The sequence below is a fragment of the Hevea brasiliensis genome, chromosome 7, assembly GCF_030052815.1.
Source record: "Hevea brasiliensis isolate MT/VB/25A 57/8 chromosome 7, ASM3005281v1, whole genome shotgun sequence".
Taxonomy (NCBI): Eukaryota; Viridiplantae; Streptophyta; class Magnoliopsida; order Malpighiales; family Euphorbiaceae; genus Hevea; species Hevea brasiliensis.
In genome coordinates, this window is record NC_079499.1 from 8,531,926 (window position 1) to 8,559,556 (window position 27,631).

Here is a 27,631-nt window from a genome sequence, read left to right on the forward strand (position 1 = left end):
TGCCGGAGCACCCTATTTTATCTTACTTTATTCCTTTAAAGATTTTGTTCTCGTTATATTTTAAAATCAATTATTTTTCTAAGAAGAAACCAGCGAAGTTTTCCCTATTTCTATTACCATTTGGCATATTTCACTATTCACCTGCTTAAAATTTTTGATAATATATTTACAATAATAATCTCATCATTTCATGCATCATCTATACATTTCAATTCTATCTTCAAACCCATACAATCTCATTCATGCTCAAATCACATAAGCAAAATTTTCAAATTTCATTAATTTACATAATTTCATAATTTACATGATATATAAATTAATTACATATGAACTAATCAATCTATTAATTCACATCACATAAATATTACTTACAAATTCTTAGTTTACATTACAATATACGAAATATTTTTGTATACAAAATACATAATGTGATCTACATGGGCCCTACATGCATTGTTGAGGAGGTGACAACCTTGAATACTTCTGACACTTCTGCAGATTCGGACTCCAAAAATTCCAATCAAATGTCCACTAGGTTTTAGCTTCAGTACCTGCGCGAGGAAACAAATCCATCGCGCTAAGCATTACTGCTTAGTGGTGCAATAATATAACAAAAAATAATATATACAAATAAAAAAAGAATGGATCATAATTTAGATACTCTGAAAATTAATATAATTTAATATAATACTTATAGTATCAACTATCTTTTGTTTTAATTTATTCCTTTTCAGAAGCGCTTAATTCCTAAATTCACAGTAATAATGTACCATCCCCAAAAATTCCAAGAACATTATTCTTAGCTTTATATTATTATGAAAAAGTGCATTTGTATGTTTATTTAAGTTATATTTCTATTGCTATTTTTTTTATCATTTCGTTCAGTACTTTCTACTAAATAACTATTCTTATTTATTTTAAGTCATCTTACTCATTTATTTAATTTTTAATATTATTAACTTATTTCAATAAAATTCACTGCCCAAGTAACCTATGACAGGCTAACTAAATTGGATAACGGGTCGTTGGCACTGGACACCAGGGTGCCTCGGGCCGTCATACCATGGGACGCGGAACGTCAACCACGTATGTAGTCAGTATGGCTAAAAAGCCATGATAACACATAATTGGGCATAAAAGTCATGAGTGCGGGCATAAATCCATGAATACAGGCATAAAGCCTTTCGCAATACTGCTAAAACAATACCCTATTGGCATGCCAATCTATCCAATTTGACACACGTATCTTGGCAAAACAAGGGCACATAGTATCATTATTTTATTAAATATTTCGATTATATTGTAATGTAAACTAAGAATTTATAAGTAATATTTATGTGATGTAAATTAATAAATTGATTAATTCATATTTAATTAATTTATATATCATGTAAATTATGAAATTATGTGTATTAATAAAATTTGAAAATTTTGCTTATGTGATTTGAGCATGAATGAGATTGTATGGGTTTGAAGATAGAATGGAAATGTATAGATGATGCATGAAATGATGAGATTATTATTGTAAATATATTATCGAAAATTTTAAGCAGGTGAATAGTGAAATACGCCAAATGGTAATAGAAACAGGGAAAACTCCATTGATTTCTCCTTAGAAAAATGATTGATATTAAAATATTATGAGAACAAAATTTTTAAAGGAATAAAGTAAGATAAAATAGGGTGCTCTAGCACTGAGTGTGACATGCCTTACTCAGCTACACTGTAGTCGGGTGAGGGGTGTTATAACACTAGTGTTCCCACTGGTTCACCTCATATGGAGAGGTTTGGCCCAGCAGCACAGAGGGGTAGGAGACCTGTGAGGCCTGATACAGCTGGTACATCACAGAGACCTACTGCAGAGACAGTGCAGAGGCAGGAGACTAGGGTAGCACCTCATGCTTATGTTATGAGAGCTCAAGATGAGCCAGAGCCAGCTGATGTCATTAGAGGTAAATTTTCTCTACATGATTTGTTAGTATGAGCATTGATTGATCTAGGTTCCACACATTCATATGTGTGTATCACACCGCCAGTTGATAGAGGGATACAAATAGAGGAGTTAGAGGAGGACAGATAAGTCACAAACCCTTTAGGCCATAGTGTCATGGTGAAAAAGGTCTACAAGGGTTGTCCTCTGAGGATACAAGGTTATGAGTTCCCAGCTGACTTGATTGAGCCACCATTCCATGAGTTCAATGTGATATTGTGTATGGACTGGTTACCACATCATCAGGCGATGGTAGATTATAGGCTAAAGAGGATGTCACTACAGACAATAGATGGGTATAAGATTACAGTTGTGGGTGAAAGAACGGGTTGTTTTTCTACCATCATATCAGCCACAGCAGCCAAAAGATTGATAAGAAAGGGGTGTGGGGCTTTCTTAGCACATGTAGTTGACACCAGAAAGACTAGCCCAAGTATGCAGGAAATCCCCACTGTATGTGATTTTCCGGATGTGTTTCCGAAAGAGTTGCCGGATTTGCCACCTGATAGAGAAGTGGAGTTTGCTATAGAGGTTATGCTGGGAACTGCATAGATGTCCATTGCTCCATATAGGATAGCACCTACTGAATTGAGAGAGTTGAAAGTTCAGTTACAGGAGCTACTAGACAAGGGCTTCATACGCCCTAGTGTGTCACCCTGGGGAGCACCAGTGCTATTTGTGAAAAAGAAGGATGGTACCCTTCGGCTATGTATAGACTACCGGCAGCTGAATAAGGTGACTGTGAAAAACAAATACCCTTTACCTAGGGTAGATGACCTTTTTTATCAGTTGAAGGGAGCTGGAGTATTCTCCAAGATGGATCTCATATCCAGCTATCACCAGTTGAGAGTGAATGAGACAGATGTTCCAAAAACTGCTTTCAGGACTCGGTATGGACACTATGAGTTTCTAGTGATGCCATTTGGGCTGACAAATGCACCAGCAGCTTTTATGGACCTAATGAACCGCATCTTTCATCCCTACTTGGATCGATTTGTTGTGGTCTTTATAGATGATATCTTAGTGTATTCTAAGAACCGGGAGGAGCATGATGAACACTTGAGAGTGGCACTACAGACACTGCGGGAAAAGCAGTTGTATGCCAAGTTGTCCAAGTATGACTTCTGGTTGGATGAGATATCCTTCCTTGGACACATTGTATCAGCAGATGGGATAAGGGTAGATCCAAGGAAGATTGAGGCAATAGTTGAATGGAAACCTCCCAGAAATGTAACAGAGGTCAGAAGCTTTTTGGGGTTAGCAGGATACTACAGGAGATTTGTGAAGGGATTTTCCCTTATAGCAGCCCCACTAACTAAGTTACTGCATAAGAATGCAAAGTTTGACTAGAATGATAAATGTCAAACCAGCTTTGAGAAGCTGAAGGCTATGCTTACAGAAGCTCCAGTGTTGACACAGCCAGAGTCAGAAAAAGACTATGTGATCTATAGTGATACCGAAGCTCTCACAATGGGCTTGGGTGTGTTCTGATGCAGGAAGGAAAAGTAGTTGCCTATGCTTCCGAATAGCTAAGGCCACATGAAAAGAACTACCCAACTCATGATCTGGAATTGACGGTAATAATATTTGCATTGAAGGTATAGAGGCATTACCTATACGGTGAGAAATGCTACATCTATACGGATCACAAGAGTCTGAAGTATTTGCCAACCTAGAAGGAACTAGGAACTCAATTTGAGATAGAGGATATGAATTGAATTTCTTAAAGATTATGACTGTATGATCAACTATCACCCGGGAAAGGCAAATGTAGTGGCTGACACCCTAAGCAAGAAGTCCATGATGGCTTTGAGAGCATTGAATGATCGGTTGTCTTTAGCACAAGATGGGACACTTTTGGCTGAGTTACTTGTAAAGCCAAGCTTATTACAGAAAATACAAGAAGCACAGCAAAAGATGAAAAGTTGCTAACTGTTATGGGCAGAACTCAAGAGGGGAAGGAGACTGACTATGAGTTGAAAAGAGATGGGTGCCTATACTATAAAGACAGAATTTGTGTACTAGGAGATGAGGGACTGAAGAAGAATATCTTGAAAGAGGCGCACGGTAGCTTCCATGCTATGCACCCAGGAAGTACCAAGATGTACCAAGACCTAAAAACACATTATTGGTGGCCTGGAATGAAGAAAGAAATTAGTGATTTTGTGATTAGATGTTTGACATGCCTGCAGATTAAGACTGAGCATTAGGTTCCATCAGGGTTGTTACAACCTATAACCATACTAGAGTGGAAATGGGACCTCATCATCATGGATTTTGTGACTGAGCTACCATTGACACAGAGGAAGCATGATACTATAAGGGTGATTATGGATAGATTGACCAAGTCAGCTCACCTCCTACCAGTTAGAGCCGACCACTCATTGGAGAGATTAGCAGAAATTTACATAGATGAGATAGTCCAGCTACATGGAGTGCCAACTTCGATCATATCTGACCGAGACCCGAGATTTACTTTGAGGTTTTGGAAGAGGCTACAGAAGTCCTTAGGCACTCGATTACACTTCAATACGGATTTTCATCCACAGACGGATGGACAGTCAGAACGGGTGATTCAGGTAACCCTTAGAACCCAGTAAATTATTATAGATGTTAAAAGACTACTAATAATGACATGAATTACATGATAGGTATTGGAGGATATGTTAAGGAGTTGCATCATTGATTTTGAAGGAAGTTGGGAGAAGTATCTTCCTTTGATAGAGTTTGCTTACAACAATAGCTACCAAGCCAACATAAAAATGACTCCATATGAAGCATTGTATGGGAGGAGATGCAGGACTCCCTTACACTGGACATAAATGAGGAAAGAAAAGGTAGTGGGCCTAGATTTAGTGAGACAAACTGAGGAAAAAGTGAAACTCATAAGAGACAATTTGAAAGTCACCTTAGACAGACAGAAGTCATATGTAGACCTGAGGAGAAAGGATATAGAGTATGAGGTTGGCGAGAAGGTGTTTCTCAAGGTATCACCCTGGAAGAAAGTGCTGAGATTTGGTAAGAAGGGGAAGTTAAGCCCTAGGTTTATTGGTCCATACGATGTCATTGAACGTGTGGGTCCAGTAGCCAACAGGTTAGCTTTACCCCCCTGAACTGGATAAGATTCACAATGCGTTCCATGTGTCGATGCTCAAGAGATACAGATCAGATCCTTCACATGTTATTTCAACAGAGGAGATAATTGTGCAACCTGATTTGACATATGAAGAAGAACCAGTTAGAATCTTGGCACGGAAAGTGAAAGAACTCAGAAACAAGAGGATCCCACTAGTGAAAGTCTTATGGAGACACCACAACACAAAAGAAGTGACATGAGAGAGCGAGGAGACGATGAGGCAGCAGTTCCCTCAGCTCTTCACATCAGGTAAATTTCGAGGGCAAAATTTCTATTAGAGGGAAAGAATTGTAATGCCCTCATCATAGGTAGTCCATACATTTTACTGTTCCGACGACTAAAGTTTGTTCGCACAGTCAGAATATCGAGAACTACACTTAAACTATAGTGAGAGGCATAAATTGAAATAAATGTAAAGAAAATATAGGAAAAATTTAGAGAATTCATTAATTAGTACAAAAAAAATAATAAAAACAACTCATTATGCACCATGAAGGGCATTTTGGTCATTTCACCCCAGAGGTGAATTTTGACCTAAATGTTAAAATTAAAAATTTGAGAGAATAAAAATTAACATAAGTTAAAAACCTTATAAATTTAATTAGAAAAGAAAAGAAAAGAAAAAAAAAGAAAAGAAAAGACTATGGACATTTTAAAATTTAAGTACACAAAAAAATATAAATATAAATACCCATAAGAAGAGAAATCCTACCAAACCCTTTCTTCTCTTTCTCTCTCTCTCTCTATCTCTCTTTGGCCGGCTGCTAGCTTCCAAGTTCCACCATTGTTGTTAAGCTTTCAAGCTTAATTTTCCAAGCTTCTACCCATCAAAACCCATAGCTCACTTCATTAAAAATCTTCCCCACACCCTAAGGAAGCTATAGACACCCATTGGAAGCAAGAAAATTGAAGTTAGAAAAGCTCAAGTAAGGTTAGTGCACTAATCCCTCTTCTTCCCTTTATTAAACATGAAAAACATGTTTAGCGAAGTATAAATATCATGAAAATAAAAAGAAAATCTTGAAGGAAAGAACCATTGATTTTTGACAGCCATGGAACTTCAGGTTTTTCGTTTTTCATTTTTAAGTGATGAAAAATGGTTCCATGAGAATGTGTGATGAGTTGAAATGGTTGGGAGTTTGATTGTGTAGTGTTTGTATAAATTTGAAACGTTAAAAATTAGGGTTTGTGTAAATATTGAGGACCTTATGTAAAATGTTTAAATTGACTTATTGAGTTGAGATTGTTGCTTATAGAAGTGTATTGCATGCAAATTGAATTAAGAAAGTTGGAGAAATTAACATATTGGAAGTGTTCAATTTTCTTTAGGTTTGGACTCAATGAGTCCAGTGGGTTTATTGACCCATAACTAAAAATGTGTGACTCCAATTGGTATGAGGCCAACTGAAAGTGAAATTAGACTCAAAATCGCCCATTTTTCATGTAGACACCATGCTCAAATTTTGTCAAAATCATGACCAATTCTCTGCCCAAACTCGGATGACCAAACACTAAAACCCAGAAAATGACCAATGTTCATTTGGTCATAACTCTCTCTATACTGGTCCAAATGACCTAAAATTTATATAAATGGAAAGCTTAGACATAGTGAAGACCACTTGACCCAGTTTTGCCTTTAACTAAGTCAAATTGTTAGCACAATTTGGGTCACTAAAACTGCCAACACAGAAATTGACCAGAACACTGTTCCTTTGGTATGTTTGACCAGTTTTGGCAAATATGCCATAACTTGATCTCCAAAGTTGCAAATTGAGTGAAACCAGTGCCAAAAGTTTTATAAGACATAGCTCAACAATTTTTATGTTTTCACCAAGCTCCAAAACCCATTGCATCCTAGGGAAAATATTAGCCAAAATTAGAAATTGAAATCTGAAAAATGTAAAGTTGAACCAAGAATGTCATTTCATATCCGTGTGTTCATTTGGCCATAACTCCCACTAGGAAATTCCATTTGAGATGTGCCAATATGATCTAGAAACATGATACTTAGGGCTACAATATTGATTTAGACACCTTTGCCAAATTCTAAGTGTAAAGACCCTAAAAAGAGGGTCAAACATACTGCCCTAAAGTTTGACTATTGCCTTTATAGGATTTAGAGTCCAGGTCAATACATTGACCATAACTCACTATACGAAGCTTGAAAAATTATGAAATTGTACCTGGGAGTCCCTAAGACATAGAGGAAAAAATCTTATGAAGGAACCTAAGTCTAAAAATGACCATAAAACGAGCAAATGACTGATCAAATTTTATTGACCAGGAATTGCCAATTCTGGACAGCTTAGAGGCAAATGGAGCAGTTATGATATTTTGACCATAACTTGAGTTCTATAACCCCAAATTGAGTGATTCAAAAATTGAAATTTAAGTTTAAACATAGAGGAGCATTGTTATGAAGGAAGCGTGATCAGATAGACATCCTAACCTAGCCAAATTCCTAGATATAGTTAATACATCAAAATGAACCTAAAGAAAGGTTAAGAGAAAAATGCTATACATGATAATTAAAATACTCATAAGGCTGATTAAATATTAAAAATGATATGAATATGTAAATTGGGACTAATGTCCTATTAATATGAAATGAATAGTACCACTGAACAGTACTAGAAAATAGTGATAGTGAATAGTACTAAAATAATTAAAAATGTTTAATTGCCCATAATATACCTAGACTTTTTAATTTAATTTAGATAAATTGGTATACTAATTAGGGACTACAGATAGCAGTACTGCCTAACGAGAAAATCATGAACTGATAATATATGTCTGGTATGATTGTTCTACAGGCTATATGCCTAATTACTGACCATTGTGCCTACTTTTGTCTACTTTATTTCTGGCTTTACAAGCCTGACAGATGTATACAAGGTAAACATATAGCTGTCTAACCTGTATACTCCCATGTATTCAGCTCTTATAGTCTGTTATAGGTTTCTTGGGCATTAACAATCATTAATTAATACTGAATATACAATAAGTAAACAGAAAAGATCTCAATAATTTTAATTATTTCCAAAGTACAATAAAAATATAAAAAACCCAGAAATTATGAATTGCAATTATTATTTTAATTGTTAAATTATTGTTATTATAAATTATGCACCACTAAGTGTTATGCATAGCGCGTTGGTTTTCCATCGCGCAGGTAATGGAGACCAGTCCGACCAGCCGCAGCAGCAGCACCAGTAATGCCTTGACAGAGCTCAGACCAGATCTGCCATCGTCCAGAGTCACCTCACCAGTCTTTTATATTTTGGTAGGGCCCATGTATAGACTAATATTTTAGTTCATTATGTCTAATCATAATGTAATTACTAGTTATGATGTATTTCATTTTGACTTGTAATTAAACTTTGAGATTGAAATAGAAACTTGTAATTTATTATCTATGAATTTCCATATGAATGCAATAGATTATACTTCATTTTGAGATCTCATAAATAGTTATGAATGATATGATAAAAGAGAATATGATATGGAAATGTGTGAAATGACTATGAACATGTTAACAGGTGATTTAGTAAGATGCTAACAAAACAGGGAAGGCTTTGTCCGGGTCTCCATAGAAATAAGTTATAAAAAAGAAAATTTATACACACGAATTACTACTTTTAAATGATATTAAAAGTTTACAATAGATATGATAAAACAAGATAGAGTGCTCCGGCACCGAATATAGTACTTCTTGCTCGGCTATATAGTAGACGGGTAAGAGGCGTCACACAATCATCTGTACATTTTAGATGCTTTATGTTATCCTCATTAAACTGTAATGAGTCGTTATAGCTGTAATTACTAACTAAAAACCCTTGCAGCAAACTAATAACTTTCTAACTATTCCAACCACCTTTCTTCTTATAGCTACTTCTGGTACTCTTGTTCTTCCACGTATTTGAATGACAAGACCTACTTATTCGCCCAATCTTAGCCAATGTGAATAAAATTTTATATATATATATATATATATATATATATATATATATATATATAAACATAAAATGCATGTAATCATGACTCAGCCTAGCCCAACTTTAACGAACTATGAATCCGATGGACCAAGAACCCATTTTTAGAGTTGAGTCAAGTCAAGCTTAATAGACCCTAAAGCCCATGAACATGATTATTTTTTAGAAACAACTACATACATTGTAGATCACAAGGTGATACATTATATTACCTCTTTGTTAGAAAATAGTGACAATGTCATGACAAAGCCCATATAGACTACACACCCAATAATTATAATGAAGTTAGACTTGACCATGTCACCCAAAGTTAGGCTAGAACAATATCTAACTCCACCATAAGTCATGACCCACGCCCGTAGCTAGACTTGACAAAGTGACCTAAAGTTAAACTCAGCCAGTATGTAACTCCACCACCAGCCACATCATAAAAAGCCAATAATAGAAACCTTTAGAACTCATTCAAGCCATCTCTAGAATCTACATCAGCTAGTGGGTCAGGGTTCTAAACCATGTTAGCCATGACAATGATGTCAAGAATTTTGATGATTCCCCAAACTTTCCATTAGATATATTATTCATTTGATCTACATAAGTGGCCTTAGCAATTTATTACCAACAATCATTAAGAATAATAAAAATATTATAGACTTAACCCATACACAAGGGATTTTTCAAATTAAAACTAACAATCAATGGTTGACTTCAAGGCCATGAGGTTAAACTAAACCTCATCCTAGTTGTTAGCTTAGTTATTAAAGGCACGCCTCAAGCTTTAGGCTCACGAGGCTCTAGCCTTAGCGCCTCTACAAGAGAAAGGTGGGTGACATGCACTAGGCCCTCACCTTATGCGCCTAGGCGTGAGGCTAAAAATGCACGCCTTTTTAATTTCCACATTCGACGAGTATCTTATTTGACAAAAAGTATCACCACTTAACTCGAAATTTATCAATCTAAAATTTTTCAAAATTAGTATAGCTAGTGACTAAGTTGGAGATGAGTATTAAGAGGATGAAGATGTAAACAAAGATGAAGAAAATTATGATGCTACTCTTGATGAAGATTGAAGAGTAGCTATTTTATAATTGCTTGACTTTAGTTATAAAATATTAAAAGACTATTCAAGTTTTAATATATTATTACTTGAATGCTTATTAGTTATTATTAATTTTAGCTTTATGTTACTTGAAGTTTGATGGAATATTCACATTTATTTTACTTTGACTTTTTTTTTCCTTACCTCGCTCTAGCGCGTGTCTTCACCTTGCGCCTTGCACCTAGGCTCCAGGACCCCTTGGCGTCTTAGTTCGCCTTAAGCCTTTAATAACTTTAGTTTTTAGGCTAATATCCAACTCCAAATCTTGTTGCAAAAAACAATTCTTTCATAACATCTAATTTTTCAAGTTAATAACTTTCCAAGAACACTCAAGCTAAGAACATCACTTCATTTGTTGTGTTCACATAGCATGGGAAATTATCTAATAAACAACAAATATGATCATCAACATGTCTATTTTGAAGCAAGTGACAATCTCCTAGATGACGTGAAACAATATCAGCTAATAGGAACGCAAGTGAGCAATTTAATCAAGCCATCATGTTTTAAACCAATATAATATTATTAGCAGAGATCTAAAATTTAGAAAACATTTACTACTTGGTTGCAATTCATATTATACTTAAATAAAAAGATGAAGACGACAAACAAAACTACATGATATTAGAAATTTCCACTAAAAAATAAGCAGTGCAAAAATAATTCTAGGGAAGAATTATGTGAGAAATCTCAAACATGCAAAGTAGTAGTATTAAGAATTAATACAAAAAAGCAAGAGAAAACAACGTATTATGACATATAAGATATAATAATATACAATTGAAACATAGTGTATTAGGATATCAAATCATGAGTTGCTCTTATCTTATAATTTCATTTATGTTCTCTCTCTTGAAAAAAATGGGGATAGAATTCTCAATGCACTCGCAAAAACTTGCAAGGAACTCTAAAAACTAATGCAACATAAGATATTAAATGATGTCCTAAACTCATGCTCAAATGGGCATTGATTTAGAGAATATTGTTTATATGCATAGGTCACAATTCATAAAAGTTGTTAGAAAAGTAATCAACAACTCCCAAGAAAGCAATTCAAAATGGGATATGGAAAAATTAAAGGGATCTATAATACCTAAATACCAAAAACCACCAAAATTTTTAACTTCAACATCACAACATCATTTTTTTGTGAATTATAATGGGTTCATTTGGAATAAATCATTTGCAAGAAAAAAATTCTGAAGAATTCCCATACAATCATTTATAAATTCTATTTCTTTTAAAATAAATATTTTAAATTAAAAAAATTGAATTCTTTCATTCAAACATGAGAATTAGCCAAAAAGAAATCAATTGAATTGAATTCTTCCAAAATTCTACATTCCAAACAGGGGGATTAACTTTTATACTCATCAAATCATCAAATAACTAGACCTTAGACTTCCAATACTACTAAAATGGTTCAAATTTCATTGTCTTGGCATCTATTCCTATTGTAAAGTTTTTGGTAAGAAATAAGAAAAGGGAAAGAAAAGGAGAGAATTGGAACGAACCTCACAAGGTTACATCTTCATTTACTTGTGCTTGACATAATACATAAGTATCCATATTTGTAATGGAAGATATAAAATATATGGAATTCCTTAAATCACTCTTTAATACAAGGACTAATTAAGCTAATCAATCACCTCATTTTCTCATAAGCATATCCCATAAATTAAGTAAAATCTCATCAATTCAAACACTCCCCCTTGATGAAATTTTTGCTAAAGTTACGGATCCATCATCAATAATGAGAATTTGGGAGAAAATTAGCTTTGGTACTCAAACCCTAGGCTAAAATGAAGAAAAATGAGAATATGGGAGAAAAATAGCTTTGAGACTCAAACCATAGGCTTTGCTAGAGGAAAGGAAGAGAGTAGAGACTTCAACCCTAGACTCTCAAATCATGAAAAAAGAGAAGAAAAGGAAGATGAATAGTTTGGGACTAAAACCCTGAAGAAGGAAAATAACTTTTGATACTCAAAACTATAGCTTTGTAAAGAAGGAGGACAAAACAAAGAAGAAACCCTAGAATTTTTTGGCAGACTCTTATACCATGTTGAGCTTTTAGCAAGAAAGAAGAAAAGGGAGAGAAAGGGAGTGAATTGAAATGAATCTCAAAGGGTTACATCTTCATTTACTTATACTTGGCATAATATGTAACACCCCCATTTGTATAGCCTGGTACATTTCACTGTTCCGGTGACCGGAGTCGGTCCGGACAATTAAGGGGATTAGAACCACACTTCAGACAACTAGATAAACCATAAACACAAATAATTAGTAATGTTCAATTACTTGAGTATAAATAAGAAAAACATAACAGAAGAAGTTAAACGAGCCGAGAGTCACAGCGATGGGTGACCTTCTCGGGAAGGACTATGAAGTCTTTTTAAACTCAAATTTCGAACCATGAAATGTGACGCCGCGGTCCTTAGGAACCTTATAAACACAGTGGAAAAGAGAAAATCACGAAAAAGAACTGTTAAGCCAGTCAAATAATTAGGTCAGGGAGCCGGAAGAAATATGGAATTATTTGCAAACCGGGTTGAACCGGCGAAGGGCAATTTGATCAATTGACCCCGAGAGCTGACTCCTGACCTAACTGTCAAATAAAATCGGAGAAAAGAAAATTTCAAAATCCAGAATTAAATTAAAGAACTAATAGAAAAAAAAAAAAAAAAGAAGAGAAAATGAAAAAGTTAAAAAGGTGTAGGAAGATGACATCATGCATGATATCATGCATGATGCCATAAGTTATATAATTAATAAATTAATTAAATAGATTTTTGAGTCTTCCATAAGGATAAAAACAAAAGAAAAGAAAAGAAAAAAAAAAGTAAAAAGCCTCATCTTCCTCACCATTTACGTTTCTCTCTCCCTCACCATTGTAAACCTCCATTAAAACTTGCTTTAAGCTTTGAAACCACCATTAAACCCCAAATCCTCCCATACTTGCTTCACAAAAACTTGAATTAATCACTTAAGAGGAAGATTGGTCATCAAAGAATTGAAGAAAATTGAGAGCAAGTGAAAGTTCAAAGACACCTAACAAGGTAAGTAATGCAAACTTCAAGTTTTTAGTTTAATTAGTGTATGTATAGCATCAAGAGCATAGAAATAAACTTAAAACAAAAAAAAATATGTGTGAGGGACTAAACTGAAATTCGTCCAGCAGGGAGGTGAGAGTGATTTGCATGAGTTTGATTGAGTTAAACATGTTAAAATGCTTGAATGAGTTGAAAGATTGTATTTATATGCTTTGAATTAGTTAATTACAATGAATTAGTGTGGTTAGGGTTTGAGACCTAGGGTTTTGAGGCAAAAATTTTGGAGAAAATCGTAAATGATATATTTGACCTAATGTGAAGTGAAAAATGGTCACTTGTGACCAAATGAGGTGTGTTAGAAGTGTTGGAATTAAAAGCCAATTCGGATTGGATAAGGTCATGTGCTGGCAGCATGACCAAAATTTTCTTTGAGCGACCAAAAATGAAATTTTATAAGTCCAATTGATATGGGACCAATTAGGGATGAAAATAGGCACTAAATGACACAATTTTCATTTAGGAAGCATGCCCAAAAAGTGACTAAAACCTAGTGAACAAATTGATCAAAGTTGAAAAATTGCAGGCTGCCACTACACAAACTGATGTCTGTTCATTTGGTCATAACTCGAGCTAGGCAGGTCAAAATGACCTGAAATTTTACCAGTGGTTAGATGAGATATAGATCTAAAACTTTCATGAAGAACATAAACCCAAATTATGTCATTAACCCAATCAAATTACTGAGCCAAGTTTGGTCACTGAATCTGCAGACTGCAGATTTGCTATTTGAACAGTAAAGTTTCAATGGCTATAACTCTCTCTAGAAAACTCCGATTTAGGTCATTCTTGAACCGATGGAAACCTAAGGTATAGTAGAACATTTCATATGAAGAAAGTTAGACCAAATTATGGACTTAACTTGATCAAATTGCTGAATGAAGTTGGAGCAATAAATCTGCAGAACCAAATTCTGCAGCATGAACAGTAAACGTAATTTGCTTATAACTTGAGCTACAAAACTCCAATTGGCGTGATTCTAAAAGGAGAATAAACTTAAGACAATAGGGAACATTTTCTATGAAGAAAGTTTTGCCAATTTCCAACAGTAAACTGACCAATGAAACAGTACAATTAGGGACACCAAAATTGAAAATTTGGCAATTTTGCCTAAAAGACCCAAGTTTTGAGAAAATGACCAAAACCAACAAGTTTAGTGACCAAAATGTGGTATGTGGGTGAAGTTGGAGTTCCCATACCTATTAAGCCTTAGAAAGTCAACTATTTGACTTGAATAGTATAGTGAATAATAACCCGAAACACAAAAATTTCGAGAACGTTGAATTTAGCACGTTAGAGCTAGGTAAAAGTGAAGCTAAATTTATTTTGGGTTTATGTTAAGTTCTAATACTAAAACATTATAAAATTGTGTGTTTCAGTTGAAAAGAATACTGGCAAAGAACCCGAGGAATCGAGTCAAGGCCAAGAGGCGACTCGCTTGAGGTTTGTGCACAACATCACTATGCTTTAAAAATTCATTGATTAAATGAATGAAATATGCATTTTACTGTTGCTTTGAATTGTTGAAAGTATTGTGACCTTATTTATGATGTTTTAATTTAAATTGTGAAAGTTATTGTGTATATTTGAAATGACAATGTTTCGCAAATTGTTAAGATAAGTTTTGAAACCACAGTGTCATGACCATATATTTGAACACCTCACTAGCATGACTAGTGGGGGTAATTAGTTTCGAATTTTGATTCCTTCTCTGGAGAAGTGTTGAGGTGTGCCAGTAGAAGAGGATGTGAATGGATATCCATATATTTGAGCTAGCTAGCCTTGTGATGTGATTTCTCTTTAGCCTCTGGCTATTGAGATTCTATTTGTTTCGAATGGCATGATCTAATTGTGGGTTTTATGAAATGTATTTTGATACTTCGAAATGAACTTGGTTTGCATTAAATCTCATGATTCATGTTTTGTGTTTAATGCTCATGTTTAGTCAAATTTTTAAATAAATGTGATTTATATTTTGCATAAAAATTATTTTAATATGTTGTGCACCACTGAGTCCTAGTACTCAGCGATAGCTTCTATTGCTGTCGCAGATGCAGAGACTAAAGGAGCAGCAGACTGAGCTGCTGAGGTGTGAGAAGCTATCAGCTTAAAGTCATCGAGTATAATTTATACCCTAATTGTAAATATTTCTTTTGATGTATATATTGCACATAAATGTATGAACATGTAAAAATGGGTCTTGAGCAGTTTGTATAAAATTTGTATAAAGTTGTAATATATATTGTAGTTTGAAATTCTCTTAATGTAAATTTTGTAATGATGTATCTAAATTGTTTTGTTTCTAATGAAATATGAATAAAACTATTTTATTTAATTTGAATGAAATGGATTGCTAGTATTTTGATGATCATTGGATAGTGGATTTGAAATTTGAAAGTTGATAAATGTGTTGAGAAATTGATTGAGATTGAGTATGAAATTGAAGCAGTTGTTGAAAAAAATTTTTAGAAGTGCTTTTTACAGGTATTTAAAGAATTGGTTTCTCAAAATACAGACAAAATTTTGTCAAAATTTTTATAAAATTTGCGGAAAAATAAAATGGGTCAAAAGTTTTAACTAGTTTTTAATTTCAATTAAATGTTTTAAATACCTGTTAGAAAATGCTCACCACTTAACAAAAGTAAGAAAATTGTTTTAAAATCCCTTGTAGAGTACTTAATGAATTATCGGTAGGTGAAGTTTGACAGTTCATTAGGTATTCTATGGGATCATGTTATGCCTTATAGAGGGGTAAGGTGTGACATAATACATAAGAGTCCATATTTATAATGGAAGATACAAGACACATAGCATTCCTTAAATCACTCCTTAATATAAGCATTAATTAAGCTAATCAATCACATGATTTTCTCATAAGCATATCCCATAAATTAAAGAAAATCTCATCAATTCCAACACCTATTACACTTTAAAATTTATTCCTTTTATTAAATCATTGGAATTAGTTAAAAATATTAATATCATAATTCCATTGATTGACCTTGCCCCCTATTATATTGATATTGTTCTTCACCAAATAGAGCACAAGAAGAGGCATATTTGACTCTTACAAACTATTGTTTTGTTGTGTGCGGTGCGAAGAAAAAAGCATCTATCAAATATATCATATGATCCAAGACGAAAATGAGAGAATGGTGATTGTTGTGAGGACTTTTGGAGTGAAAGGAATGGATCATATACAAATTAACTAGAACCAAGTTTGGTTTCAAGTGAAGGAATAGGGACAGTGGAGTAAAACCACACAACAAGTATGCAGCTTGCTTACTTTTATGGTAGCACTCATTCGCGACATGTATGGAGGCATTTGAAAGACTATAAACCATGCAAAACTAAATCTTGGAGAGAATCCAACAAGCAAAAAAAAAAAAAAAAAAAAAGTTTGACACAAAATTGTAGCAGATTAAAATGACCAAAGAAACACCATGGGGTTGCCATATGAACATGAAACTTATATCACATAAAAAAAAAGATTTAAAAAAAAATTGCAAGTGTAAAATATTTACCATCATTCTTTGTTATAGCGTTGGCTATATTAACATTGGATACTCATGAGCCCATTTCTAAAAGTTGGGATGTTAAAATATGTGCAAAACAATAAAAGAGAAGGTATAGAGTTTCCATCCATCAATTACAATTGAAAGAAGGGTTTTATAGTTCAACTATATATGTGATTGATATAATGGTAAGAAAGAAGAAGCATATTCAATAACAAAAGGAACTTGAGCTTTAGTAGGATTACATGAGGATATCATTTAAAGAAATAAACAAATTTAAGCAACTTATCCTAACAAGTTTGAAAACATAAATTAAAATCTAGTTGAATTTAGTTAGCTAAAGCAACAAGAAAAAGGAAAATCAGCTATGTTCAACTCAGCAAACTTAAAGGTAACAATAGGTAAGTTCAAGGATATATAAAAACGGAATAAGGTTCAATTTGGCCCTGGACTTATTGGGGAGGTTCAATTTAGCCAATTTTTAACTTTTGGTCTAATTTAACTTATAAATTTTGATTTATGCTCAAATTAATCCAATTAACAAAAATATTATTTTTTAATAATAAAATATAATATAAAAATAATTTATTTAATATTTTAATTATACAAATTATATAATATAAAAATAATATTTTAATATCATTTTTAAAATATTTAATTGTTTTGTTTAAATAATATTAAAAAATGACTTTTTTAATATTAAAATATTATTTTTATATTGTATAATTAATTAATTAATTTGTTTTATTATTTTTCTATTTTATAATTAACAAAATAAAAATATTATTTTTATTATTCAATATTATTAATTGGAATAGTAATATTTTTTAATTTTAATTAATTATATGAAAATATAAAAATATTTTTTTATATTTTTAGTTTAATTAATAATATTGAATAATAAAAATAATATTTTTATTTTTATTAATTAGTTATACAATATAAAAATAATATTTTAATATTAAAAAAATAATTAAATAATTGCACATTTTTGTTAATTGGACTAATTTGAGCATAAATAAAAACTTATGGGTTAAATTGGACCAAAAGTTTAAAATGGGCTAAATTGAACCTCTCCAACAAGTACAGTGAGACCTCCCCAACAAGTACAGGGGCAATTTGAACCTTATTCCATATAGAAACTATACTATTAGTCTAAGAACCACCAAAATGGATGATGGTGAAAAAAAATAAATAAATATTGATAAATACTTGATATAGTACAGCCCAAAATCCGAATCAATTTTAAAGGATTTGGATCCCCTAGATCTGATCCAATCATAAGAGGTTTGGATCTATTACTTGAGCAGACCGAACGCAAGGAGTGCGAAAAACACCGAACATAAGAAGTGCGGACAACACTGTGAGAAATCTAGTTCGAATTGAGTTCGAATAAATTTAACTCAGAGTTTTGACAAAGGCCATCGGAATCTAGATTGATGCCGAGAATATCGTTGGTGTAGTATGTTGCATTTCCGTAACATATGGAAGGGTACAGCTGGATATGAATTAGCAACATCCCATAGATTGCGCAAAGGCACTTTTCTTTGCCTTATAAATAGGTCCTGAACACCTATCAAGGTATGCAATTCATTTTTCTCATTCTCTGTCAGTCATTATTCTGAGGTCTTAAGCAATCACTCGCTTAAGAGTCAGAACGGCCACATTTAGGTTACCGACCTCACTTCTCTTCTTGCTTGCAAGCCACCTCGAGTATATTCGCCAACCCGAGAATCACTGGCAGCATCAATACTAAATATGCTAATTCTAGCAATTAAAATCAAGTATTATCGCGAATGAAAAGCTGGGCAAATTTATGGCTTAAAAAATAATATGTAACCAACTTGCTATGTTATCATGAAATGCCAAACCAGCAAATATGGAATCACCATTAGACTAGTTATACTTAATAATACAAATTATTGTGCCAATACACTTACATGTAACAACAAAGTGTGAGCACATATATGCATATAGGCCAATGTGCATGCACATTCAGACAAAAATGAGTGCACATGTAGAAGCATATAGTTAGCTAAGGACAATGGGAGGCCAATAAGCTATGCAAAAAATGCGCATATATGGATAACAATATAATGAGAGATTTATATCAAAGTTTAAAGGTCAATGTTTTGAATCTTCATGCAGCAGAAAAAGCTTTATTCTATATTTTCTTATCTTTATACACTTATATAATGCTGTTTATGAACAACAATTTAATGCAATCAGCACTTTAAGAATCAACACTGTAACAATATCATCCCTAATGTTCTTGGTTGTGCTAATCTCTTGTGCTGAGTTAGAATTCAATCCATGTGAACTGAAGTGTAAGGAAGAAAAATATTGGTTCAAAATCTGATGTAAGTGATGGCCTTGATAATGAATTTATCTCCAAAACCACGGGTTGCATTAGTTTTTATAGGACTCATAATACATGTAACTATTGTTAATTAGTCCACTGTTAGCAAATCTTAATTATTTGCATGCATTTTTTTTTTTTTTTTTGTAGAAAGACCTACATGCTGTAGCATCAATTTTTTTTTTTTTTTGACACTTCAACAACATATGGAGCATTAATTCAAACCCAACACTATGGAGTAGCTCAAATGAACATAAGGTATAAATTGTTATAATATTTATTGTTCAAATGCTTGATGCACGTAATTATTGTTTATGAATTGTCTGCAGAAGTTCATAATTCAAAGTAAAAATCAGAACTCATACTGGCAAAAAATGATAGAGGTTGAAGTTACATGGACTTGAGTCCGAAATAAAAAGCATGCCATCACTGGTGTGCAAGTGCCAAACACAATTGATGATGCTTAAAATTAAGGGCTTCCAATAAATTGGGTTGAAAAATGAAAAAATACTTTTAGCTGCAAATCATTTGCACCTGTGTAGACTACACTACATAAAAAGATTTATGATTTTAGTCCTAGCTAGTTTACACTTTGCTGATGTTAAGTTCAACTTTTTACCCTAAAAAAAAACCAAAAAGTATAACATAATTAATTTGTTCTTTCCCAATAAAGGAAATATTTATAAAAAAAAAAGGAAGAAATTTTGAGATATTGTGGATATAGAAATTGAATAACTCCATAAAGTAGCATAAGATATTAGTGAAAAACACTTTTCAGGGGTTCTCAAAACCTAATAAAAACAAAATGCTGCTAAAAGGCCAAAAAGAAAAACAAAATTAGGGCTAGGGATTCCACATGAATGACTTAGACAGACATCAGAAAAAGAAAATTGAGAATTTGGGTGGTTGATCTAGTTTTGTCCAATGGTACATACATGAGACCATTCTTTTTCAGTTCTATTTTTCAATGTTTGGAAAACTGACTTTTTAGGTCAGATTTTAGATAGGTTATAGATCAAAAGTTTATAGCTCAAATGTTGAATAGAGTTTTAATACCTAGATCTTGTATCTAGACTTTGTCAAATACAACATAGAAAATCCATTAGTATCACCATGAGTGCTAGAGTTGCTTTATTCAAATTTAATTTTTGAACAAAATTTTGGTACATCTATTTGTCATAACTAGAGTTCATGAAAGATCACACACAAAACTATATTAGCATGACAATGAATCCTCCTATTGCTTTTTCAAAGATTCAATTCAAGACATAATACAAGAAAAAACAAAACTCTAGCTTATGTATGTTACAATAAGAATTATCACAAGCAATGTAACTCTCATAACTAGATAAAAAATATAACAGCCATGCTTGAATATTATAGACCATTGAAAGATCCCCAAGAAACCCCTTTTTGTCTTATTAAAAGTCTAATGATAACAAAATGGTGTTTCCTTCAATTTTAGTTGTTTTCATAATTTATTTTCAGTTTTAACCATTCTCTAGATTTCTATCAAAGAAATACTAATGCTTCAAACTCCTTGCCTACTTTTTTTTTTTTTTTTTGATAAGCAACAAAAGAATGAGAAGCATAACTCTCAAAATTTGGGATATGGAATAGGAGAAACTCTCAAAATGAGAAGCAACAAAGTAAAAGCATAGGAGAAACTTAGTACATCACCATGAACACTAAGATACAAAGACACTTAAAACAAGGAGACTGCCAGCAACAAAATTTGGGATATGGAATGAGAAGAGATTGCCATTTGGATGCAGGGGCTCCATTGATTACACTATTCTGATCTTTGAAAGGGAGGGCCATTTTGCTACTGCTACTTCTAGGATACTTCCAAGAATCAACACTATAATCAATAGGAGGAATAATACCCAGACATACACATGCCAGCTATGCGCGACTAAGAGCTAGAAGATGATGACCACAAACTGCAGGCGGGAGCTGATGCCAACAACTCCTTGCCTACTTTGTTCATGAAATAACATTTTATCTTGAGAAAATAATCAAACACTCTAGGGTGTAAATTATGACAAGCAAGTGCACATCCAGAAAACAAGATCCAACAAATATCTAAAATTGGCATAGCGAACAATAATTCAATTATTCAAGAAATAAAAATAGTCATAATAAAAAAATATCACATGCAATGAAACATTTGAAACCTTGAAAATTAGGCAACTAAGCCCAGGAAATTATTGAAAAGCATGTCTTAATTATATAAGTGCACAAGCATGTTACCAACATGAGAGGAAAAATTTTAAAACCTCACCAAGAAATGGAAACAAAGTTCCAGAAAACTTCAGGCACAACACCTGAAAAAGAAGAGATTTAGTTATCAGAATAAGAAAAGCTGGAAAAGCAGAGAAAGAGAAACATAGAAACACTCAAGAAGAGAGGAAAATAGAGTTCAACGGAACCCTAAAGAAGAAGCTGGGACCATATATATATATATATATATATTTTTTTTTTCTATTATAAAAATACCGATGAAATAAAAATAATTTAATCCAGCTTGTTGATTTAAAACTGAAACGTAAGGAAGTAGCTGATATATTCACTGAAAAAAAAATTTTTTTTAAATTATTTTTTTCCTCAGTAACCAAACAACAAGCAAAGAGATCTAAACATTAGCTAGAGCTGAAAAAGTAGTTTCCAACGAAAACCTAAAACTGAATCGATTAAGAGGACAACAATTGCACGCGTCAATCAATAAGCGAACCTACAAACTCAACATGACAAGAAGATAAAATACCACGTAATTTTGAAACTTCAAACTTGCAACACCATTTTTATCAAACAAATCACAGATTCAAACCTAAACCTCCAAAAAAATTATACATACATATATGATGAAAGTAAAACACAAGAGCACCGGTAAGCACCAGCTCAATGGCTTTTACAGATCCAAAAAATGCACCATTTAAATGGAGTATACAGTGTATAAGATTCTTTAAGATGAAAGCGAGAAAGAAAGTTGCTTGCAAAGAGGAAGAAGATGATAAGACATGAAGGGGAAGTAGCAATATTGGAAAAAAGAAAGAAAAAGCTTAGCTTAGCAAATGCGATTAGTGGTATAATGATGGGAGGCAATTGACTTCTCATCCACTCTGACAATTACGTTTCCAACGTGGAACTTTGATTGGTGAATGATTTTCCACGTATGTACCCATCTTTTATTTTTTTCAAATTGTACCCATCCTTTGTACCCATCTGTTTAGCAATTTTTTTTTTTTTTTTGGTACTTCAAAAAGTTGAAAAATAGGTTTGTTTTTATACCTTCATAGTTCTTTTACTGTCATCTGAGTAGACATTGGTGACGATTTAATTAAATATAAGAATTCTCCAAAGTTCTCTCTTCCTTGAACCAAAAAAATTTCATTACTGGAAAGAAGATCATGATCCACTACAAGAAAATTCCCCAACTAATCTTGCAGCTCTCCAGAGGAAGGGTGCAACAACAGCAATTTCCATTGGACTTCCTTATTCTTGTCTACACAAAACAAGCTGCCCCTGAAGAGTCTGATTCTGCAGACATTAAGAAATGAGAAGTAATGCAAATCATAATATATACCAGAAACATACTCTGAATTTTGTGTTCTTGCTAGCATTCAATATTTTAATCCAGTGCAAAATTCAATATTGATCTTTAACAACACAACCAGCACCTTTAATGCTTATTGATGAAATCAAAAACATGTTGAGGTTGTCACATGACTTGCTTCAGCAGCTAGATACAGGTAAACAGAACATGATATATAATAATAAAGGTTTTTATCTCCTTTTACTATTCATTTTCACAAGTTTCTTGGAGCTTTACCGCCAATAAGCTAATCTGAATGTACTACAAAAGCCACGTTTATAACATGTCATGCCATCTAATATCCATAAGCAAAATCTGAAATGAAGTAATAGCAATTAAATTCTTAGAATAAACATCTAAACCTTAATCTCAAACTAGAAGGGTCAACCATATAAATCATTTTTCACCATTAGCTATACAACAAATCGGCCTCAATATCTAAACTTGTAAATCTTACAATACTAAATTCATAGAACAAAAAGAAAAAAAAAATAGTTAAGAAATTCAATGCATTAACTAAATCTCTTGCTATCTCTACAAGTATAGACAAACGCATAAGATAAGAATCAACAAAAACAAAGCTATTACAAACTGATGAGCTCATGAGTCAAACAAATATTAGGGGAGTTGTTATTTTAGTTGATTTGTGTCAGGTGAGATTGAATGAAAATTCATAGCTACATCAAATTAGAAAGTATTAAAGTTTTATTCCTTTAAGTTTGAATGATGACCAAGATGAAGTTATATGTATCTTCAAATCAAAGCTTTGCTCTCCTCTCCCAACGTTTTTGTGGATTTTTCCCGCGACTCAAAATCTCTAATAAGATGGAATGCTTTTTCTTAGTGGATATATTTGATTTGGATATGTTTGTCATTTAGCGTCTTATAAAAAGTAAACAAACTAAAAAAAAAAAAATCATATAAGGTCATAAATACTCGCCGTCTAATCAATAAAACTGTCAAACCTAACTACTTGCTTGCTATTCGACATTAGAAAATTTGACCCCAAAAACACTCCATTAGCTTTGAGTAGACCTTGTCATTAGGCAGGACAGGTCATGTCATGACCTAATGTCAAGGCATTCACTAAAGAATAAGAGTACCAAAAGAATGAAAAGCCACAGTTGTATTTGCTAATTAAAAACCCTCACAGCAGCTAATAACCTACTACCCTTTTTTAACCAAGGGCGGTAATAGGTGCGAGGGTGGGGGCTGTTTTTAAAATTATAATTTTACCTATAAATTTTAGTATATTTTTTAATATTATCCCCCAAACAAAAACAAAGCTAATAAAAACTGATGTGCTTATGAGTCAAATAAATATTAGGGAAGTTGTTATTTTGGGTGATTTGTGTCAGGTGATATTGAATGTAAATTCCTAGCTACATCAAATAAAGTATTGAAGTTTTATTCCCTTGAGTGTGAATGATGACCAAGATGAAGTTATACGAATCTTCAAATCAAACCTTTGCTCTCCTCTCCTAATGTTTTCGTGGATTTTTCTTGTGATTTAGACTCTAATAAGATGGAATGCTTACCCTTAGTAGATATGTTTCTATTAGATTAGGATTCAAGTATCATTTCCCTCCATTCATAGAGTCATTTAGAGTCTTATAAAAAGCAAACTAAAAAAAAATATCATAGGAGGTGATAAATACCCAACGTCTAATTAGTGAGACCATCAAACCTAACCACTTGCTATATGACATTAGAAAATTTGATGTTGGAATCCTGTGTTTTATTCCCTGTATGAGTGTCTCAATGATTGTAGAGTTTGTATGTAATTGTAATTGCCCTCTTCCTTCTGTAATTAGTCTTCTAATGTATCTAGGTTTCTTTTTTTAGTTCTAAAATTATTGTATAAATAGAAGAAAGTGTTTAAAGTTTTTTCACACATAGAAATAAAGACTTTTTCTCTCAAAATACCTACTTCAACATGGTGTCAGAGCACAACTATTTATTTTTGGTATGAAACAATGCTGCAACCAATGTTAGAGTTTGGTAGGGGTAGGCTTCTCGACACAATCACAGAGGGAGTTAACTATCACCGCCCATCCCGGAAGGAATGACAGCCACTGATCAGTCTGTCCCCGGAAAATTAGCTCAGTCCGGCCCCCCATGTGGTCACACGTGCCGTTTGAATTCTCGCCACCGTTCGCACGTGTTGATGCATGGGACCACTCTTAAGCCCAGTTTCAGGCCGTCTCCTCCTCTGGTGGTCTTCCCATGGTCCTGTGCCTCTACCCACCAATTTTCAAACTTTAGTTTGCCCCTTCGATCCCTGGATCCCTTTTTTTTTCTTCCTCTTTAACTATCGCTGCTATATTTGCAAATTGTTACTATTTTTTTTTTCTTGACTTATTGTTTAACAAATAGTTGAGGAAAAGACCTAACTGAAATAAGGATGAGCCCAATTGGTGGCAATCCTTCTCTACAAATTAATCTTGTAAAGCTTGATGGCACTAACTATCTTGCATGGTCAAGATCCTATTTGTTATTTATTCATACTAGAGAACTATTAGGATTTGTTATGGGGAATATACAAAACCAGAAGCTATATCCAAGTTTGTCTCTTACGATTCTTTATCTCCTTTCCATGGAGCCCTTGTCTTGTATGTTTCTTCTGTTTCTATCCCACAGGATTGGAAAAAAAACATACCTTGATCCAAAATGGAAGGCTGCCATGGTAGAAGAGATGAAGGCTTTAACAAAAAATGGGACATGGGATCTTGTTAATCTTCCATTGGAAAAGAAACTGGTTAGATGCAAATGGTTATTTACTATAATGCATAAAGCAGATGGTTCCATTGAAAGATATAAAGCTAGGCTAGTGGCAAAAGGCTTTACTCAGAAATATGGGGTTGATTATCAAGAAACCTTTGCCCTTGTTGCAAAGATGAATACTGTCAAGATCTTACTATCATATGCCGTAAACCTTGAATGGGGCCTACAGCAGTTTAATGTTAAAAATGCTTTTTTGCATGGAAATTTAGAAGAGGAAGTATACATGGAGATTCCTTGAAGATTTGAGGTTGCAAAGACTAAAAGAAAAGCATGTAGATTGAAGAAGGCTTTGTATGGCTTGAAGTAGTCACCAAGAGCATGGTTTGACAGGTTTAGTAAGGTCATGATTTCCTTTGGGTACTATAAAAGCAATGCTAATCACACTCTATTTATGAAACATCGTAGAGGAAAGATCACACTACTTATTGTCTATATTGATGATATAATTGCAATAGGAGATGATAAGGAAGAAATTGCTTATCTAAAGAAATGCTTAGCCTAGGAATTTGAAATAAAAGACTTGGGCTAAATTAAGGTACTTCCTGGGAATAGAAGTTGCCAAATCAGACAAAGGGATTTTTATTTCTCAAATGAAGTACATATTGGATCTCTTAGATGAGACCGGCATGTTGAGATGTAAACCAGCATAATCTTCTATTGAAGCTAATCATAAGTTGCAAGCAGGAGTTAGGCAGTCAGTTGACACAGGGAGATATCAGAGGTTAGTTGAGAGATTGATTTATCTCTCTCATACTAAACTAGACATAGGATATGCTGTAAGCTTAGTGAGCCAATACATGCATGATCCTAGATAACCTCACTTATAGGCAGTCTTTTGCATCTTAAGGTATTTAAATTCTACACCAGGAAAGGGACTTCTTTTTTCAAAGCATGGACATCTCCAAATAAAAGCCTTTAAATATGCAGTGCAGAAGCAGAAGACAGACCTATGACACAGGATATTTGTGAGTTACTGTGGTTGCAGAAATTGATGAAAGAAATGAGACTATTAGAAACAAATAGATTGTCCTTGTTTTATGACAAAAAAGTTGTTATCGGTATAGTTCATAATCTAGTTCAACATGATCAGACCAAGCATATAGAGATTGATCCACACTTCATAAAGGAGAAAATAGTGGATGGATCTTTATGTGTCTCTCATGTTACTTCAAAGGAACAAGTGGCTAATGTGTTTACTAAAGGATAAAGCAGCAAATCATTCCATACTTTGATCTGCAAGTTGAGTATGTGTAACATATATGAACCAACTTGAGGGAGAGTGTTGGAATCCAGTGTTTTATTCCCTGTAGGAGTTTCTCAATCATTGTAGAGTTTGTACGTAATTATAATTGCCTTCTTCCTTCTGTAATTAGTTTTCTTATGTATCTAGGTTTCTTTTTTTAGTTCTAAAATTATTGTATAAATAGGAGGAAGTGTTCAGAGTTTTTCCATGCATAGAAATAAAGATTTTTTTCTCTCAAAATACCTACTTCAACATTTGACCCCAAAAACACTCTATTAGCTTTTAGTAGACCTTGTCATTAGGCGGGACATGTCATGACCTTTTATGTCAAGGCATTTATTGAAGAATAAGAGTACCAAAAGAATGAAAAGTGACAGCTGCATTTGCTAATTAAAAACCCTTACAGCAAACTAATAACCTACTACCATCTTTCTAACAAAGGGCAAAAATATGTGCAATGGTGGGGCTATTTTTAAAATTATAATTTTACCTATAAATTTTAGTATATTTTTTAATTTTGTCCCCCCTTCCCCCTCCCAAATTTTAAAATTAAATTTTACCTATAAATTTTAGTGTAATTTTTAAAAAAATTATTGTCTAACCCTTCAATATAGTCAATTTCATTTAGATTTTTTACAATATCGAATTTTAATCTCTTAATATTTTATATTTTTATTTTTATGCCTATATTTTTATCAAAATTTCATTTATTTTCTTTTTAATATTTATTCTTTGCCCCCCTAGAGTTTAATTTCTAGTTCCGCTCCTATTTCTAACTATTTGTCTTGCCTTTCTTCTCATAGCTCTTTCT

General features: G+C 33.2%; 1 long non-coding RNA gene across 1 annotated transcript; it reads right to left on the reverse strand.

The window, feature by feature from the left end:
* Nucleotides 1-256: 256 nt before the first annotated feature.
* Nucleotides 257-22,442, reverse strand: LOC131169104 (uncharacterized). Its single transcript, XR_009150034.1, has 3 exons — nt 22,056-22,442; nt 21,483-21,525; nt 257-551 (listed from the first exon to the last, which is right to left on the reverse strand). It is a non-coding gene; the product is annotated as an uncharacterized LOC131169104 (long non-coding RNA).
* Between the last annotated feature and the right edge of the window lie 5,189 nt (nt 22,443-27,631).